Source organism: Leuciscus leuciscus, assembly GCF_965113295.1.
Source record: "Leuciscus leuciscus genome assembly, chromosome: 11".
NCBI classification, from domain to species: Eukaryota; Metazoa; Chordata; class Actinopteri; order Cypriniformes; family Leuciscidae; genus Leuciscus; species Leuciscus leuciscus.
Window position 1 is genome coordinate 31,095,190 of NC_138735.1, and position 21,200 is coordinate 31,116,389.

The 21,200-nt window shown below is 39.8% G+C and overlaps 3 gene segments (V, D, J or C); 1 reads left to right on the top strand and 2 right to left on the bottom strand.

Moving 5' to 3' along the window:
* The window catches only part of LOC309508938 (Ig kappa chain V-III region MOPC 63-like), a 169,836-nt gene extending 166,535 nt beyond the window's left edge, over positions 1–3,301 (top strand). The window contains exon 4 of the V gene segment in view: positions 2,862–3,301.
* Positions 1–21,200, bottom strand: part of LOC309508960 (immunoglobulin kappa variable 4-1-like) — a 112,539-nt gene that overhangs the window by 50,055 nt on the left and 41,284 nt on the right.
* On the bottom strand, positions 8,140–8,713 carry LOC309508962 (Ig kappa chain V region K29-213-like). The segment is given in 2 exons: positions 8,621–8,713; positions 8,140–8,515 (listed from the first exon to the last, which is right to left on the bottom strand).

Here is a 21,200-nt window from a genome sequence, read left to right on the forward strand (position 1 = left end):
CAGCATCTTCAGTCTGGACTCCACTGATGGTCAGAGTGAAATCACTGTTAGATCCACTGCCACTGAATCTAGATGGAGTTCCTGACTCGAGGTTGTTGGTCCAATAAATCAGGAGTTTAGGAGCTTCTCCAGGTTTCTGTAAGTACCAGTTTAAAACATCCCCACCAATGTAACTGTACACATCACTGCTGGTTGTACAGTTGATATTCACAGTTCCTCCTGGTTGTTCTGCTGTTATTGAGGGACTCTGAGTGACGGTGATCTGTCCTCTACACTCTGAAACACAACAAGAAGAAAATACACTCAAAACTTTGACAATATACTTGAAGAAATGAATTAATATCAAACTTGTGCTCCACAAACCTTGAGCAAACGCTGTGAGAGTCCAGATGAAGATGATGATGAAGGTCATGTTGATGAAGATTGTTGTGTGTGTCAGTGATGAAGTGTTAAACTCACAGCACTATAAACACTCTCACACACTGAAGATCTGATCAATATGCAAACACACTCCACATCATTTCCCTGAAGACAGAAGAAACACTGTTTTGTCTTTTAGTGTCTTTGCTAATAAACTTCTGTGGATCATTTTCAGAAACAGAAACTCATGATTTACTTCATGTTATTTTGGGTCGATCTTCTCGCTCTAAACACTGTTTTAATGATCAGTTTCATTCAGACTTTGATGCTGAGAGAATTTAATACCTGTGCTGCAGATTTATATCATCCATGATACTGTATAACAGGTCAAATGTCATCCAATAGAGAATGACCATCTAAATCTGGCTGAAGATTTCATTATAAAGCAGGACAATAGAATTAGCAGAGTTTATATCACATGTGTTTGTAAATGTGATGAATGTATTTCAGGACTGATTATGAAACAAAGGATTTCAGCCTTCATTCAATATCAAGTATTTATTTTTAAGATTAATTCTTTAGACTATTTTTAAAGATGAAGATTTTGTGGATATTTTTTGATCAATCATGGTTGATGTTGAGAAGATCTGAGTCTCACATCAGTGTGTGTGTGTGTGTGTGTGTGTGTGTGTGTGTGTGTGTGTGTGTGTGTGTGTGTGTGTGTGTGTGTGTGTGTGTGTGTGTTGTTCATCTCTTTCTCTGCTGGAGTGTGTGTTCGTTTGAGTGTGACGGAGGTTTTTGTACGACTCTTTCACTAGAATGAAACACTGTGGTACACTTTCGGTGGAGGAACTAAACTGACGATCAGTAAGTCTCTTCAATTCTCTAAAAATGATTTATTTTATTGTATTTGTTTTGTTTTCAGGTTATTTTAGCAAGCATTTGGCAACAAGATTAAAAATATATAAAAAAATAAAATAAAAAAAATTACTGCAATCTGCAAACTGCATGGTGAATTTGATTATTTCACAATTTCTTTAAATTTGTCTGTTATTTTACAAAAAACACTTTTATTCCCTGAGATTTTATCACGTTTATCTTTTTTTAATTCAAAGCATATTTCATATATTTTAAAATAGTCTTTTTACACGAGTAATTTCATATATTATAATTGCTAACATTCAATGTTTTTTAATATGTTGATTGCAATATTATTGTAATATTATATTGTTATATTTTCTGTCATATTCAGTTTTTTTTTAAAGTACATAATTGTGTCCATAATTCTTGGTAAATTTTTGAAATCCATGACACAAAAGTTGGATTATACGGATAAAATAATTATATTTTTTAATTTGAAAAATTCATCATTTGAAATGAAATTTGCTGATAATTATGATTGTGAGAGTCTTAAGAATTTTTCAAAATACAATTAATAATTCTTTTTTAGGCGTCGTCATCAGACAAATAGAACGATTTGAAAAATTCATTAGTTGAACGAAATTTGCTGATAATTATGATTTTTCAAAATACAATTAATAATGAATGATTATTCAGAAAATATCAAATTACAGTAAGATTCGCTGTATATCATGTCTGCTTTACAGAACTGATTTATATTTAGAATTGCATGATACATTTTTTAGTAGGGGAGAGCGGGGCACAAAGTAACACTTTCTCAGTTTGTGTAAATCTACTTATGGTTCAGAGTATTTATTTTTTCCCACATTCATTTCCCACATGTCTAGTACAATTATGTGTTTTTGTTTTATTAATACAGTATATACTTTTTTCTTGATATACCCCGAAAGAATGGAAGTGAAATGTGACAACATGCCCCATAGGTGGGGTACATTGTAACATGTGAGGGGCACATTGTAACATAACATATGACAGCTTAAAATGTTATCTGATCTAAAATAATATCAGATTTGTCTAATTTTAAATAAACACAAAAAATAGAGATTATTTTTTTTTGGCGCAATTTTTTTCTCTATATAGTGTTGATATGGCAACTAGTAAATACACCAACACTGTAAAAAAATTCTAGCCTCTCCAAGTCAAAATTTTCTAGTGACTGATCACATCTAAATTGTTAAATTGGCCCAAGTGCAATTCTTGTAGTCTGTTAACATTGGCTCAATGAGAAATAATACGTCAGACTAATTGAAAAATTTAGATATGACCAGTCACTAGAAAATTTTGACTTGGGGATGTAATTTTTTTTTTTACAGTGAAGTTTCGTCATCCTAGTATGAGTGGAAGTATTTAAAACAAGTGTGTTACAACTAGCCCTGTGTTACGTTGTGCCCCGCGCTCCCCTACTAGTGAATATTGATTTAACTGAGAATATTTTTAAACTGAATTCAGGATATTTGTGGTTTATGAATGAAAGCAGTTTTGTGGAATTTCTGTAAAGATAAAATGATTGTGATTTCTACTATATGACCATGTCTGACATCTAACTGTGTGTGTGTGTGTGTGTGTGTGTGTGTGTCCAGCGGGTCCCTCCGTGTCTCCCTCCGTGTCTCTGCTGTCTCCCTCTTCTCTGCTGATCTCTGGAGACTCCTCCGCTCTGCTCTGCCTGCTCAGCTCTTACTCTCCACAGGGGGCGACGGTGAGCTGGACGCTGGACGGGTCAGAGGTCACCGAGGGGGTTCAGACCAGCGCAGAGAGCGAGCGGGACGGTCTCTACAGTCGCAGCAGCGTCCTGAGCCTCAGCAAAGCACGCTGGGAAGACACAGAGCGCTTCGTCTGCAGAGGAACACATGCCGGAGCTGCTCACGAGGCCTCGTTCCTCAAGAGCTCCGAGTGCTGATGTTTCTCCAGTGAAGACCAGCGTATCTGAGCGTCACGTGATTTACAGCTCAATACTGAAGCAGTCTGTCAATGTGCTGCCATTGCTGTTCATTCAATAAAGCTTCATCTGAACGCAAGCGCACATTTGTGTTGGACTGCATCATTGATCAGTGTGTCGTTCCTTCAAAGTCCTGCACTAAAGTTTCAGCGGCTTTTGATTGATTGTAATTAGGGGTGTAACAATAATTACAGTGGATAGTGACAATATGTAGCGTATTATTCACACAAAATGAAAGTTTAGGAAGTTTACAGGGTTTTCGTGTCACTACTACATTAAACTACTGTATATAATGTTAAAAATAATGTATAATAATGCAATGGGGGAATATTTGTGGGTCCTGATAATGCCAAATGTCTGATGTTACCAGTAAAAAGTGGCCTACATTATTTTAGATATATCTAGTCAGAGACATCAAGCATATTCGTCTGAAATAATTCTGTATTTTCAGCTTCAGAATCATGAATATTGTTATTCTGGTGTCTCTATTGTCCTGTGCATTGGGTTATCAGCACCAAGTCCAAGCCTATTCATTTACACACACAATGTTAAACCAAATGTACCATTTTGATGGAGTATGGCAATAATATGGTATTGTGAGTTCAGGATGGTGACATAAGGGTCTCGTTACACCCCTAATTGTAATAGTTGAGAACAGCTGCATTCAGCAGTAAATGTGAAATGAAGCTCTTGGGGTTTGAACATGGTCACTGGAGACGAGCTGCTCTATTCTGAGACCGTCACAATCACTAAACCTGACAATGCAAATGAGATTTTCACCTCAAACTCACAGTTTCACTCTTTTACTGGTTCAACGCTCTGAACTGGAGCAGTTTCACTTCTGCTAAAATGAGTTATGAGTAATAAATTCATTGTAAGCTTGAGATGATAGCTAGGCCTACTTGAAAAAGGCTCAAAAACATCTTTGTTACATTGACTTTATCATATATAGTGTATTGTACAAAACAAACAATATATGGTTTGTTTGATTTCATATCAGTTTACACATTCAGTTTTCTCTGATTCAGAGCATATTCGAGTCAAACCCGTCCGTCACAGTACAGATCTGTTGTGTTGAGAAGTATACAATACTTGGTGTTCAATTCATAGTAATTGCTCACTATAACAGATGTAATAATGTGGAACTGCAGCACTTCAGGCTCTAGTGAGAAACTGTGTTGAGTAATGCGACGTAAAAGAATAAAGATTTAAGCTGAATCAGAAATCACAAACTTCACTACTATATATGGGTGAAAAGCAGTATGTGACAAAAGAAGTATGTCCGAATTTACAGTACAAGTCCCCAGATTGACCGACTACAGTGAAGCGACGCAACCGACACTGGTAGATCACATGATAATGACAACATGGCCAATATAGTACGTCCAGATTACATTCATACTACACTCATTAATACTATAGAATGTACTTTTTTAGCGGTCGTGGAGTAATTACTTATTCAAAAAAGTTAGACAATTTCGGAAGCATCGTTAGTGCTAGTCATAGACAGTATATTTTGGACACAGCGACCCCATTGGATTCAATGGAGAAAAGTGAAGTCAATTAGAAGCTCTCACTTCCAGACTCAAACTGAGCTTGACGACGTAGCACAACCCGTCTGTCTTCTTGTAGCTGTGCCAAGAGAAATCTGAATCATTCCCTTCCGAATCTTGCAGAGACGGAGAGTGTGAGTAGGAGGTGTCCATGAGCTAGGAGCAGGAGAAACTTTTGCTAAGTATTCTGATTAATTATTTTGTCATTTTGCCTCCACGTCCCCCCGATTGACTGCGAGCTTCACCTCCTGTCCATACGGTAATCTCTCTACTGTGCGACAGAGAGTCGTGTGGTTATGACGCAATCGTTAGCCTATTTTTACAAAAACGGCTTCTACGGGGCCATAACGTAAGATACAAGGTAATGGAGCCTTTTATAGATTTTCGTGTTTCTTTAGAAATAAATAATGGACAAATGGAGTCTTTAAACGCCTCAGATGTAAAGTTATTCGCTGTCAAAGTGACGCCAACATGAATGGGAGTCAATGGGATGCTAACAGCAGGTGATGGTCCGCTAATCAATGGCGGCGCCCGGGGAAACTTCAGTGTTTTCCGAAACACTGCCCCTCTGGTGTTAGTTGCACACAAGTCCTGAAAATTGAAGCCAAACGTCTTGATCGCCCCCAGGTGGTTGGTCCCAGTACAGCTCATTAACTCCGTCCTCTCCATGTAATCGAAAGGAATGTGTGACAAACTAAACCATTAAATTACACTTCAAACTATTTTTTTTCCAAATATGTTTTCTGTCATTTTAGGTAGTTTTTGTTACGCTGATGTAAGTTTAAGTGTTCGGTTTTTTAAATAAGTTTGGTCTTAGTTAGTTATTTGATGCTATAAAAACGGGAATGTGACGCCATGATTGACAGCTGTGATTGACAGCTTCTCTAAACGAAGTAGTCACTTTGGGGGGGTTTCGGGGGGAAATTGGAGCTTCAACTTTAACCGTCCATAACTGTTTATTTCACACCGATATAAGTTGTTCTGCTGTGAACTGGACTAATCGATTCTGCGGGAGTGTGGACGGGACTCTCACTCTCACGACTGCGCAGAATCAGGTCTCAAATCACCGCTCAAATCACCGCCATATTGGGACTTCGCATTTCTACAATAGAAGAGAGTGAAGGTGCGTCGTCCATCTTTATTTACAGTCTATGGGTGCGAACCGAACAGTGTCTGAGGGAGTTGTATTGCTGGCCACGAATGGACGATCTTGTTCACACAATCCTCTCTGCATGTGTGACCGGCCAGGCCAGTGATAAATCAGCCAAAACATTCACAGTTCCAGTGCAGCCAGTGGGTTCACCAAATGGCCCATTTCAACCTCTCGAGAAGGGAGATACTGACTGTTAGATTGCAATAACACTGATTGACTATTTCAGCAAATGGCCAGAAGTTGGTTTTGCTTCATCAGTAACTTCTAAAATTTCTCGAGAAGGAAACCTTTGCTGATTTTGTGAAAACACAGGGAATAAAGAACATAAAGACAGTGTTTATTACCCTCAGGCTAACAGGGCCACTGAACGGTTCAACAATAGAGTTAAAGGTACGACCCTAAATAAAAAGACATTTGTCAGGTTAGACGCCATTGAATGTAACAGATGAAAACGAGGCTGTTATAAACGAGGGATAGACTTGGTCTGTGTCTGAAATCTCTTGAGTAGGTGCTTATTTTGAACAAGTAATTACTTCACGACTGCTAAAAAAGTACATTCTATATATGAATATAATCCAGAAATACATCCGCCATGTTGTCATTATCATGTGACGAAGTAGTAGGTCATCCGGGTACTTTTTGCCTACTCTCTTATGAGTTCTTCTTTTGTCACATGCTGTTTTTTGCCTACTATTTAGTATATAGTATAGTATGTGATTTTGGATGGCACTCATTGTATAAAGGTCAAATTAAGGAGTTTTTAATCTACTGCCTTTTTTCGAAAAGAAGTTTCCTCATTTGAACAATCGGTATGTTAAACAACAGTGCGATCCATTAAACTCACTGTACTTATATCCCTCACAGCCTCGTTTTCATTCCTGTCTAAAAATAAATGTCTTCTGGTTTGTATTTCCACAGCATGAAGGTAAGATCTTACGCATTTATGAATGAACCGCTCGATTTAAAATCTTCTCGGTCTACTGACATGTTATTATGACATTCACTTCAAACATTACTTTGCTCATGATAACTTTAGTTAACTCTACAATAGGTCAATGTGCAGCCAAACACTATACACAACCCCGAGATAACACACACTGTCACTCAGAACACACTGAGAGGAAAAACACTAGGATCAAACACCAATACAGAAAATACTAACTTTTACATCTTTACAGTTTGAACAATTTCAGTGACTTCATACAAAGTAATATTTTCTTCAAAGAAAAGAGTGACATTCTTTCATATGATTTATTAACATTTTTAGAACATAATTCTTTAAAGTAAATTAAAATTAGTTTGCTTCTATAGTCTGTAATAATTTACGGAATTAGAGTAATGAGAAAAAAAGGTAGAAACTAAAAGTACATACTGTAATTCGAACAAATAATTGAGGGGCTAATCCTGCCTCTCTCTAGCATCAGGCCACAGGTTTTCATCAACATCAGTTCCCATCAAAACCCGTCTTCCTTGTTCCATTTCCAAAATTAGTCTATCTGAGCTCTACCTATATCTATCTATCTATCTATCTATCTATCTATCTATCTATCTATCTATCTATCTATCTATCTATCTATCTATCTATCTGTTCACTAACACGTCTAAAACAAGACACCTGCTTAGCCTTTCAGCTGAAATTGCAATCATCAGTGTTTGAAAGGCACAAGGCTGAAATCTATTCTGTTTTGAATGTGTGGTTCACAGTTTTGACAGCAGTGTTTTAGCATTTGAACAAAGTGCTGTAAATCCACAGTGTTGTGCAGGTTGTGGTTAAAGTCATGGGATAAGTGTGTAGAGTTTTGAAAACTGTGTTCAAGCAATGAAAAACGAACTAGAGTTTGGTCCACATGAACTGCTGCTGTGCAGACTGTAGTTAGAGTTTTGCACATGTGACTCCAGTTGTGCCCACTGTCGTTTAGCAATCGAAACAAACTGTAACATGTATTGTGAATATGTGGTGCACATGAGACCAGTGACCAACAGGGGGCAACAAGAGACAATCCATCAGGAGCAGAATGTAAATCAAAGACAAGCTCTGCTCAAATTTATTTTGTTGGTTAAAACTTGCTTTATGTGAGTAAAATATATAGAGAGAAAAAATTTATTGAAGAATGTTTAGATATGTGTATTTGAAAACGTGTGTGTGTGTGTGTGTGTGTGTGTGTGTGTGTGTGTGTGAGAGAAAGTGTATGAGCAGCTGCAGTTTCAGTTCAGTCACTGTGACTCTGACTGACGGAGGTTTTTGTACGACTCTTTATCACTGTGTGATCACATCTTTACTGTTGATCCAGTGGTAACTCTGACAGTAATAATGTCCAGCATCTTCAGTCTGGACTCCACTGATGGTCAGAGTGAAATCACTGTTAGATCCACTGCCACTGAATCTAGATGGAGTTCCTGCCTGGAGGGTGTTTGCCAAATAAATCAGGAGTTTAGGAGCTTCTCCAGGTTTCTGTAAGTACCAGGATAGAGGCTGATTACCCCAACCCTGATAGACTTCAGGACTGGTTTTACAGGATATAGTAAATGTGTCTCTTAGTTGAACAGATTTCACTGCAGGCGTCTGAGTGACTGTCGGTTCACCGACTGATTCTACATCAAGAAGAATAAATAAACATTCAGAATGACATATTTGGATAATATTTCAAGCACTGTTAATCAGTTAAAATAGTGCAGATTAACTTCATATTTCCTCACCTGTGAAACAGCTGGAGAACATCCAGATGAAGATGAAGATGATGAAGCTCATGGTTGCTGATGGTTTAGATTCTCAGTGTTCAAACTCAGAGTTATAAATCCTCCTGAAGCGCACACACACACACACACACACACACACACACACACACACACACACACACACACACACACACACACACTCACACACACACACACACGATGTGCTGCGATGCAAATCATCTCTATGTAAATCTGTGTAAGGATTCCAACACATGATGCTCATAAATCATAACAGTGTTTAGGAGATTTTTTCCATGTTACGAGTCATAAACATGTATTCATGAGTCTGAAGCTTCAGGCTTTCTGATGATTCAAATGACAGAGTTGCTACACTAGTATGTCACTGTGAACTTCATTACAGGGCAAAGGTCATTCCAGAGGTCACAGGTCATCAGAATGTATTAAAATTGCTTTAATCATTAACAATGCATTGAGATGAGTGATAGAGTCAGTAGTTTTGATAGAACAGTTATGATGAGTAATATCTTTATTATTATCTTGATAAACTTTGAGGGAAAGATAAAGCTACTTGAAAAAGCTCAAAAACATATGGTGGCAGTTTTCAGTCATAAGTCAGTTTTGAGTGTGTGTTTGTGTGTGTGTGTGTGTGTGAAGGGGGTGTATTGGAATCCACTGCTGCTTCAATGTATATGTAATGAGTGATTATAATCAAGGTATTAATCAATATTTTTCCTTCTAAATATCAAATGAGTTGAATGACTTCTCTGGAGATTTTACTTTGTTATAGAAGTTACCAGTGTGATCACTGAAATGTTTTTTTTCCATTTTCTTTAATGTCTGTATTTTATATCTGAATGCAGTAACAGTGCTTGCTCATTTAGCCCGGCTTCCAGAAATGAAATAGGGACATGTTTTGTGTTTGAGAAAGGTCTTCAACGTGTTAAAGTTCCCGTTTTTCCTGTGTTTTTGAAGCTTTGATTGTGTTTACAGTGTGCAATATAACATGTGTTCATGTTTCGCGTGTAAAAAAACAGTATTTTTCACACAATTTACTTATCTGTATTTTCACTGTCCTAAAAACGGGCTGATGACTTCCTTGTTCTATGAAGTCCCTCCTTCAGAAATACGTAACGAGTTCTGATTGTGCCAGCGGTTCCTGTGTTGTGATTCGACAGCAGCTTAGCGCACGTTGCCTGGAAAGGTCACGCCTCTTACCATAATGTGGAGATGCATGCGCTCAGGGAAGGCCAAACAAAGGTGATTTGACTCCGGGATGAAAATAACAGTGTCTCGACGACAAGGTGACAAACACACTCTACAAACGCAACTCTTCCTCTTCTCCGTGGGAGCGCAACAAGACCACGCCCCCTTTTTTTGTGTATTCCTGTGGGCGGAGGTTAGTCAAAAAACTGTTCTAGTGACGTCATTAAAGCAGGAAGTAGAGGGATGTAGTCCCTCAAATAATTTTACAGGTATTATTTATGCTCTAACAGCAACATTACACACTAACTAAAGTTTGAAAAATGGGATTACGAAGAACAGGACCTTTAAAACATATAGTGGTCACTGAAGCCAATAGTTTAAGGGACCATTTCTTTGTTAAAGCCTTACTTTCCAGTTAGACTAAAGTGTTCCTCTCCTTGAGAGAAAGAACGCATTATCTTCATGTTTTGAGACGACTCTCCTGTTTATAATAAATCCAACCTTGGAAAAGCTGTGTGTCAGTGTGTGTGTTAGTCTTCTTGGTTACAGGTTAAGGAACCACTGGCATTATTGGAGATTGACTGAGTTGTTGTTCGGGACATGCTGGCGCCCAGCAACCCAAATCTGCGACCTGGAAGGTCACAACGTGCCTAACTTCATGGTCCGAGTGTCAGCTGCATAATTGATGGAGATATGCTTCAGTCTATCTGTATATGTGAGGAAAATGACTATAGGTGTGTTGGACATCGGCTGCGGCTGGATGTAACCGATCGGCGAGAGTAACCGCGTGCAGGCGGGGAGGAGCTGCAAACAGAGACGTGAAGTCGGACACTTTCTGGTTCCCGTTGTGACCGCTCACGTGGTGTTTGCATACTTTACCACAGCCGAAGTGAAATAAATGCAATATTTGCCAAATAATACACAGATGTTTCAGAGACATTTTCATTCAATACTTTATGTAGGTTACTGCTTCATACAGCGTCTGTTTGAACAAGAATAAAGTTCATCATAAGCTACTATCAATGAAGTGGAGTCTACGATTTTTAATCAGTTTTAATTTGATAAACATGACACAATATAACATCGCAACTACATGAAAATAGTGTATACTGTTATAAAAAACTGATTTGTGAGCTTTAGAGGAACTAAAGGTGTTCGAATAAACACGAAACAAATGTGATCGTTGTCATGCGGTGAATCCGCCCAATCGTGGAACAGCTGTGTCGTCATCAGCCCTCCTGCAGCCCAGTGCAGCCACTCTTGAGAAGCTGCGCTGGCTGAGTTCTCCGCCTACTCTCGAATCGCTCTCGCGGTACTTTGATGGCACACGTCACTGTCACGTGGCGTCGGCGCTGTATCAAGTCAGACAAAATTTCGAACCATCATGCACTGCTTCAAGTCAGCCGCCGATTGGTCTGCGCAGAGCTGCATGAAGTCGAACAAGTCTAATGTCACAGCCAGCGCCGCCCACGCTCCTCGGCCCAGGCTCGCCATTGCCAGGTCCTGTTCCCATTCCCCTGCACGGGCCTGGCCCTCCATCCCTCCATCCCTCCCCAAGACTCCACTCCACCACCCTCCTGGACTGTGTCCTGAGGAGCGTCTGGAATCCGCTCCTGAAGTGGGGGACTCTGTCATAATTCCTGTCTTGTGTGGACTTTTTGTCAATTCCTGTCCTGTGCCATGTTTTGTAGTCCTTTGTAGTTTTTCTTGTTTATTAGTCTTCCCAGGTGTTTCTGATTAGCCACGCCCCCTTGTTATCTTGTTAAGCTTGTTTGCATGTGTATTTAAGCCTAGTTCTAGTTCTAGTAATGTCTAGTTCAGTCTTTGAGTTCTTAACGGTGTATGTTGGTTGTCCTGTTCCCTAGTCTGAGTCTGAGTCTGAGTCTGAGTCCGAGGCCGGGTTCACACCGGATGCAGAAGCGGCGCGAAAGCGGCGCGGAACGGAGGCCGCTTCCTTTCGGCGCCCATGTTAACCTATGGTGTCGTTCACACCAGACGCGGAGCGCCGCCAGCCCGCGCCATGAAGCGCCAGTTTCGGCGTCTGGTCTATTTTTTGCGCGACCGCGAGTGATCCGCGTCCATTCCGGCAGGAAGTCACACCAAGAAACACGAGACATCCGGTCAATTGTCAAAATAAAAGCAATTTTCAAATTAAAATACCGCGAGTGTCAAATGCGATCATATTTGTGTATCTAAACAGACTAGAAAGATGAAAACAAACAAAGAAAAAAACTGTCTACCATATTCTCTCTCTGGCTGCGTGTGTGTCTCGACAACGGATTAATAAAAGAAGTGTACAAACTTCTTGGTTACAGAAACATGGTGTATTCATTTTATGAGGTTATTTACTTACCCATGATGTAAAAAATAGCTCTGAATAAACAACAACTGAGCAGAAGCGCTTGTCGACCTCCACGAAGAATACGCGTCTGGTGTGAACAGGCAGGCGCCGGACCCCGCGTGATTTTCCGTTCCGCGCCGCTTCCGCGTCCGGTGTGAACCAGGTGTGAGTCTGTCAAATTTTGAGTCTGATTTAATAAAAGACTACGGCACGTGGATCCTGCTTCCTCCTATATGTTTCAACCGCATTGTTACAGTTTGTGTGTGATCATGTGTTTACTCAATTCCTGTCACACAACAGTTCAGTCACTAGCTATATTGCCATCCTCCTATTTTATGTGAATTTTGGGATTGAATTTCACATAAAAAAAATGTGGTATGGAAATGCCGAGATGCACATAAATTCAAAAATGTGCAGAAAAAATCGTATGAGCTCAATTGAGGTGATGATGTTTTTATCCGGTAAGAAGACATGCACATAAACTATAAAGGAAACATATTCATAAATCCCTCAATGCGCAACAAAAAACTCACATGATTTTGTCTTAACAGGGAATGTGATTGATAACTGGAATCATCTTAAGGGTTTGGTTGTAATATTTTTAATGAACTGTTAAAACTATCCTCACCGCAAACAGCCGTAACATAGCTAACTGTTTTAGCATGTGGGTTTGAAGTTAGCAACAACTTAAACTAACTAACAACTAACCGAAACACTGATCTCAGTAAAACTGCAGTATTTTATCTTGTAAAAATAACAGTGAAGTTTCATTTCTGATACGCTTTATTTCAGTGTTGAGCAATAACATCTTTATGAATGTTTTAAGTGTGTTTGACTCGAGACTGAAGTGTTGTTGTGAGAGATCTGTCTTCTGCTCATGTGAGACTCAGACGCATCGCTGGATTCATAATTAATGCTCCAGAAAACAGTGAATGGTTACAGACAGACTGATTGTGGGACGGTGGAGCATCTGATCATGTTAAATAAGGTTTCTCTCTTTCACTGCTCATTTTGCTCTGAATCAGTTCATCTGTGACTCTTGGACATGATGATCTAAACAGAGGCTTTATGGAAGATGATTAATAATCTATTCAAGCAACAACATGTTTATGATTCACTTTACAGTATGAGTGTAGATAAACCAACAATTATCTGAAAAAAATATGATCAAAATAATTTCTTATTATCTTCAGTAATATTAATGAAGTGCAGAAAATTTGATATTAAGTTAATTTTTGTGTTTCTGTTGAGAGTGTGTGTGTGTGTGTGTGTGTGTGTGTGTGTGTGTGTGTGTGTGTGTGTGTGTGTGTGTGTGTGTGTGTGTGTGTGTGTGAGATAGTGTTTGAGCAGCTGCAGTTTCAGTTCAGTCACTGTGACTCTGACTGACGGAGGTTTTTGTACGACTCTTTATCACTGTGTGAACACATAGATAGTGCTGACATGGAAACTCTGACAGTAATAATGTCCAGCATCTTCAGTCTGGACTCCACTGATGGTCAGAGTGAAATCACTGTTAGATCCACTGCCACTGAATCTAGATGGAGTTCCTGACTGGAGTTTTTTTGCATAACGAATCAGGAGTTTAGGAGCTTCTCCAGGTTTCTGTAAGTACTAGGCTAAACCTTCATCCCCACTACCACTCCATCTGTACACATCACTTGAGTGACGGTGATCTGTCCTCTACACTCTGAAACACAACAAGAAGAAAATACACTCAAAACTTTGACAATATACTTGAAGAAATGAATTAATATCAAACTTGTGCTCCACAAACCTTGAGCAAACGCTGTGAGAGTCTCCAGATGAAGATGATGATGAAGGTCATGTTGATGAAGATTGTTGTGTGTGTCAGTGATGAAGTGTTAAACTCACAGCACTATAAACACTCTCACACACTGAAGATCTGATCAATATGCAAACACACTCCACATCATTTCCCTGAAGACAGAAGAAACACTGTTTTGTCTTTTAGTGTCTTTGCTAATAAACTTCTGTGGATCATTTTCAGAAACAGAAACTCATGATTTACTTCATGTTATTTTGGGTCGATCTTCTCGCTCTAAACACTGTTTTAATGATCAGTTTCATTCAGACTTTGATGCTGAGAGAATTTAATACCTGTGCTGCAGATTTATATCATCCATGATACTGTATAACAGGTCAAAGGTCATCCAATAGAGAATGACTATTCTGGCTGAAGATTTCATTATAAAGCTTATATTTCATCATAAAGATGTTTTCATCTTTTTTTTTTTTTAAGATGAAGATTTTGTGGCTCTTAAATGATCTAATGAAACTGTATGATCTAATGAAACTCTTCTCTGAAAGAGAGAAAATGCCTCTTCTGGAATCTACTTGCTGCACTAACTGCCACAGACTTTTACAAAGGATTGCAGTTCTTGAAACAAAGTTATTTACGGGACCACCAAACCAGACGGAACACACAACAGAGCTTCGTCATGGACGCCCTCAGCATATAGCCGGTGAGTCCCATGAAACTAGTGCTCCTCGACAGGTAGAGAAACAAGCCGATCGACTTACAAACCGATGGCACAAACAGGGAGCGAGACCCAAAGGCACTCGAGACATCAGATTGTCACGAGCCTCACATATTACCGCAGTAGCATCCTCTACCCCAGATACAGCTCTGACAAAGATTGCAAACACTGGTCTCCCACCAACACCTATACATCTTGAGAACAGATTTGAAGTACTAATGAATGTAAATGAGGAATCCCCAAACGTGATGAATGTGATCGAACACAGACTGTATCAGCCAGTAGCTAACACTGATGCTAACTGGCGCTCAAGGTCGAGCAGACAGCGGCACTCAGCTCAGAGCGCAGCCGAGCCCAGGACTCTGATAGTGGGGGACTCCATAATCAGAAACATTAGCGGCAGGGATACAACTACGTGCTGCCTTCCACAAGCAACAACTTCTGATATAAACAGGGAACTTCAGAACATTCTAATGAAACATAAGACTGCAAATCGACTCATCATTCATGTGGGGAAGAATGACATTCATAAAGAGCAGTCAGAACTCCTTAAGAAGGATTTCAATTAACTTTTTGAAACACTTAAAAAACTGAAAGTTCAGACATTCATCAGTGGACCACTCCCAGCAAGAGGGACAAACAGGTTTTCACGGTTGCTTGGGATTAATACATGGCTGCAAAAAACCTGCAATATAAAAGGAGTAAACTTCATTGACAACTTCAATCTCTTCTGGAGTCAGAGACAACTATTTCATCGGGATGGCCATCACCCAAACAAACTTGGTTCAAGAGTGTTAAAGGACAACATCTACTTCTCCCTCAATCATCCTTCTGCAGTGTGTGCCAATCCACTCAATCAGAACGGCACACACACACCTGGACACAGTATGAATGACCACAGGACTTCACTTCATGATGTTGACATATCACACAAGGACAATGATAACACCACTGAGCCACAACAACCTCTGCTCACGGACACAATCTCAGCTGAGCCCTGCCCACAGAGCTCACCACAGACAGACACATCAGAACTGCTCCAAGATTCAGCACCCAAGGACGACTTACTGGAAAACAGCCAGGGAAGCCAGGACAGCATATCACAGCCTCCTATAACACCAGAGCAACAGCCCCTTTCACCAGACACGTTCTCCCTCTCGCCAGCAACTCCACTCCTGTGCTTCTCACAGAAAATGGAAGAACTTGTGCATGCTGGAACCAGACTATCACACTCTTTTGCTGCAAGCCCCCAGATATCAACCAAAAAACGTCGGGCACCGCTACCACCAAAGCCTGCGCGCCCAGCTCGCCCTCCCCCTGCCTCTGTGAGAGCTCTTCAGCCTCTGCCACAACGCCAGGGCCCACACCCTCCTCCATCTGCTCGAGGTGAACCAAAAACAACTGATACCAGCTCTCAGTGATGTATGTCGGGTCCCCGCTTTGATAACAGTAACTTTCTCAAATGTTTACAGAACAAGCGGGAACCCAGTGTGCCTGTATCTTTCTCTATTGCTGTTCTATTACAAGATAGAAAGTCTAAGGCCTTCAATAGCCGTACAGCAAACTCAACTAATCTGGTGCCTATTGCACGTCTAACTAAGATTGGTGTAGGGAAAAAAAGTAAGACTGTTAAGTTTGCAATTTTAAACATCCGCTCACTTAAAAATAAATCACTTCTAGTCAATGACTTAATAACCACAAACAACCTGGATTTTATGCTTCTAAATGAAACCTGGCTAGAAGACAGCTGCAGTGCAACAATCCTCAATGAAACATCCCCTCCTAACTTTACTTTTATGAGTGTCTGCAGAGCTGTTAAGAGAGGTGGGGGTCTAGCTGCTCTTTTTAAAGATATCTATCAATGTAAGCAAATATCATTTGGGAACTACACGTCTTTCGAATATCTGGGTATTATATTAAAAGGTGCTCCACGCATTTTACTCATCATTATTTACAGGCCTCCAAAATACTCTCCAGCCTTTGCTGAGGAATTTACAGAACTGTTATCAACAATTACCTCAGAGTTTGACTGTTTTGCCATTGCTGGAGATTTGAACATTCACATAGATAATGCAGAAAATAATATGGCAAAAGAAATCAAAACTGTTTTAAAAACTTTTGATCTAACTCAGCATGTACATGGACCCACACACAATCATGGACACACTCTAGATTTACTTATCAGTAAGGGTCTAAACATCTCATCGATTGTTATTAAGGATGTAGCACTGTCTGATCATTTCTGTATTTTCTTTGATATATTGATCTCTCCTGCCACTGAAGCTAGATCTGAGTCTGTCAAGAAGAGATGCTTAAATGAGAACACTAGTGTACTATTTATGAAGGCTATATCCTTAACACCAAGCATATCTGCTGACTCTGTTGATTTTCTCCTTGATTCTTTTAACTCAAAAGTTAAAAGTGCAATTGATGATATTGCTCCTGTGAAAGTCAGGAAGAAGAGTGGCAGACAAAAAGCACCTTGGAGAAACTCAACAGCAGTGCAAAATATGAAAAGACAATGCAGAAAAGCAGAGCGCATGTGGCGGAAGACAAAACTTGTAGTCCATTATAACATCTACAAAGACAGCCTTCATGCTTTCAATATGGAACTAGGCAAAGCTAGACAGACTTTCTTCTCAAATATTATAAACTGCAATTTAAACAACACACGCACTCTTTTTGCTACTGTAGAGAGACTGACAAACCCCCCAAGCCAGATTCCCAGTGAAATGCTCTCAAACAGCAAGTGCAGTGAGTTTGCTTCTTTCTTCTCTGACAAAATCAATAATATCAGAAAGGTGATCAGCACATCCTTGAGTTGTGCTGGGGTCAGACAGATCAGACCACCTGAAAAAGTAGTAACTTTGTCTGATTTCAAAAAAATTGATGGCAAAATTTTGGTAGAAACCGTACAGCACCTTAAAACATCAACATGCGCTCTTGACACACTTCCCACATCTTTTTTCAAAAGTGTGTTAAACAGTTTAGAAGCAGATCTTCTAGAAGTGGTAAATGCCTCACTTCTCTCTGGGAGTTTTCCAAACTCCCTGAAAACTGCAGTTGTCAAGCCCCTCCTGAAAAAGAACAATCTGGATAAGACCATATTAAGCAACTATAGACCGATCTCAAATCTTCCTTTCATAGGCAAGATCATTGAAAAAGTTATCTTCAATCAGCTGAACAAATTCTTAAGCTCGAATGGATACTTTGATAATTTTCAATCTGGTTTCCGACCGCATCACAGCACAGAGACAGCGCTCATAAAGATAATAAACGATATTCGCTTAAATACTGATTCAGGCAAATTATCAGTGCTGGTACTACTCGACCTCAGTGCTGCATTTGACACTGTCGATCATAACATACTTCTTGACAGGCTGGAAAACTGGGTGGGGCTTTCTGGGATAGTCCTAAAATGGTTCAGGTCATACTTAGATGGGAGAGGTTATTATGTGAGTATAGGAGACCATAAGTCTGAGTGGACATCCATGACATGCGGAGTCCCTCAAGGCTCAATTCTTGCGCCACTCCTGTTCAACCTGTATATGCTCCCAATGAGCCAAATAATGAGAAAGAACCAAATTGCTTACCACAGCTATGCAGACGACACACAGCTGTACTTAGCCCTATCGCCTAATGATTACAGCCACATTGACTCCCTGTGCCTATGCATTGATGAAGTCAACAGTTGGATGTGTCAAAACTTTCTTCAATTAAACAAAGACAAAACTGAAGTTATTGCGTTTGGAAACAAAGATGAGGTTCTCAAGGTGAACGCATACCTTCTCTCTAGGGGTCAAACAACTAAAAATCAAGTCAGGAATCTTGGTGTGACACTAGAGTCAGACCTTAGTTTCAGTAGTCATGTCAAAGCAATAACTAAATCAGCATACTATCATCTGAAAAATATTGCAAGAATTAGATGCTTTGTTTCCAGACAAGACTTAGAGAAACTTGTGCATGCTTTCATCACCAGCAGGGTGGATTATTGTAATGGACTCCTCACTGGCCTTCCCAAAAAGACCATAAGACAGTTGCAGCTCATACAGAACGCTGCCGCTAGGATTCTGAGCAGAACCAGAAAATATGAACATATCACACCAGTCCTCAGGTCTTTACACTGGCTCCCAGTTAGATTTAGGATTGATTTCAAAGTATTATTACTGGTATATAAATCATTCAATGGCCTAGGACCTCAATACATTGCAGATATGCTCACTGAATATAAACCCAACAGATCACTCAGATCATTAGGATCATATCAGCTAGAAATACCAAGGGTTCACTCTAAGCATGGTGAGTCTGCTTTTAGCTATTATGCCAGCCGCAGCTGGAACCAGCTTCCAGAAGAGATCAGATGTGCTCCTACAGTGGTCACATTCAAATCCAGACTCAAAACACTTCTGTTTAGCTATGCATTTACTGAATGAGCACTGTGCCGCTGTTCGTCCGACTGTACTGTATTGTATTTCATTTTATTTTTCTAAACTGTTTTAATTATTCTTGTTTCTTTTTATTATTTTAATTTCTTCTATGTAAAGCACTTTGAATTGCCATTGTGTATGAAATGTGCTATATAAATAAACTTGCCTTGCCTTGCCTTGCATGGGTATTTTTCCCCTCCAGATGCTTAGTCAGTAAGTTTAACAACATAAGTGAAGCATCCTCAACACTTCTATTCGCTCTATATGCAAATTGCATAGGATCGAGGGCTTGTCCAGTCTTACTCAATATCTCAGACTTCACCAATTTCTCAAATGATTTCATTACTAAGGAGGTGAGGGCAACTGGTCTCAGATCATTTAAAACTTTAGGATTATTGCATTTGGGAACAGGAGTAATAATAGACTTTTTCCACAGGCTAGGTACCTGTTGTGCCCGTAGTGACCAATTAAAAATATCAGAAAATATTGAAGTTAATTGCTTTGCACAGTGCTTTAATATTCTCCCACATATGTAGTCTGGACCAGGACTCTCATTCACCTTAGTGGAAAGAAAACATTTCTCCACTGCTGCCTGTTCTAAGACTATGTGGGAATCATCCTTACACAGGCATCGTAATTCTTCTACTTCATCTTTAAAATCAAAACTTTCAAATCTTGAATAAAACCTATTAAGAGCATTTGAAAGGTCATCATTTGATCTAAAACCGTCAATACACACAGTGCTCTTATTCACATTATGCTGTAATCCCACAATTTTCTTCATATCAGACCAAGCTGAGCCTAAATTATTGTCTGCCAAATTATTTTCCAACTTAACTTTGTATGCCTGCTTAGCTTTAAGGATCTCCCTTCTAACCTCCTTCCTCGCTAATGCCCTATCTAAGCCTTCCCCCTGCTTGTAGGCTAGCTTCTTATTCTGCAAACTTGTTTTGACTGATTTTGACATCCATGGTTTAGTATTTGGAAAAACCTTAAATTTACGTGTAGGCACAATCATATCCTCACAAAAAGTTATATATGAACATACAACATCAGTCAGTTCGTCAATATGTTCAAAAGAGTCTTTGAACACCTCCCAGTACGTACAATCGAAGCACCCTTGCAGACGGGCGATAGAATCTTCAGACCACATTTTGACTTCTCTCATCTGAGGTTTTTCTCTCTTAAATAAGGGTCTATATATAGGAAGGAGCTGCACACAATTATGGTCAGCAGATCCCAGTGCTGACAATGGTACAGACTTATATGCCCCCTTTATAGTCCCATAACAGAGATCCAGCATCTTATATTGTCTTGTTGGGCATGTGATGTATTGATAGAAATTTGGCAGGGTCTTTTTAAGTGACACATGATTAAAATCTCCCAAAATAAAATTCGGCGCCTCTGGTGAAATATTCTGAAGTCCTTGAACAACATCAAATACAATGTTCGATGCAATGGCGTTGTTAGCTTTCGGATGAATGTACACAACAGTTATAAAAATTTGTGGAAATTCCCGTGGCAAATAAAATGGACGAAGGGATACTGATAATAACTCAATGTCGGGTGTACCGATCTTCTCCCGAATAGTCACTGCAGTGCAATAGCGCTTGTTGACATAGAGGCACACACCCCCACCGCGGGATTTACCTGTGATTTCTGCACTCCTGTCCGAGCGAAATGGAATACCAAAACCATCAATACACAGGCCATTATCCAAATCCTCCTCGGTTAGCCAGGATTCTGTGAGTGCTATGACACAGCTGTTTCTGTATTCCTGAAGAAAGCGAACATTTCCTTGCAACTCGTCGAGTTTATTTCGTAATGACTGTACGTTTCCCAGGATCATTGAGGGCAGGGGGATACGGGTAAGCTGTTTACGCCGTAGTCGTTGACGAACACCTCCCTTTTTTCCTCGCTTCCTTTTCTTAACTTTCCCTGCATTATCTCCAGGTGTAGAATTACTGTTCTCCCTCCGTAAAATGCCGCCGGGAAGATGAGAAAGCGAGTACTGACCACTGAGTAGACTCGGCGAGTTCCAAGCCAGTAGTTGATCCCTGGTATAATGAATCCTTGAGGCCGGAACCACCGTTCCATGGCAAGCGCAATTC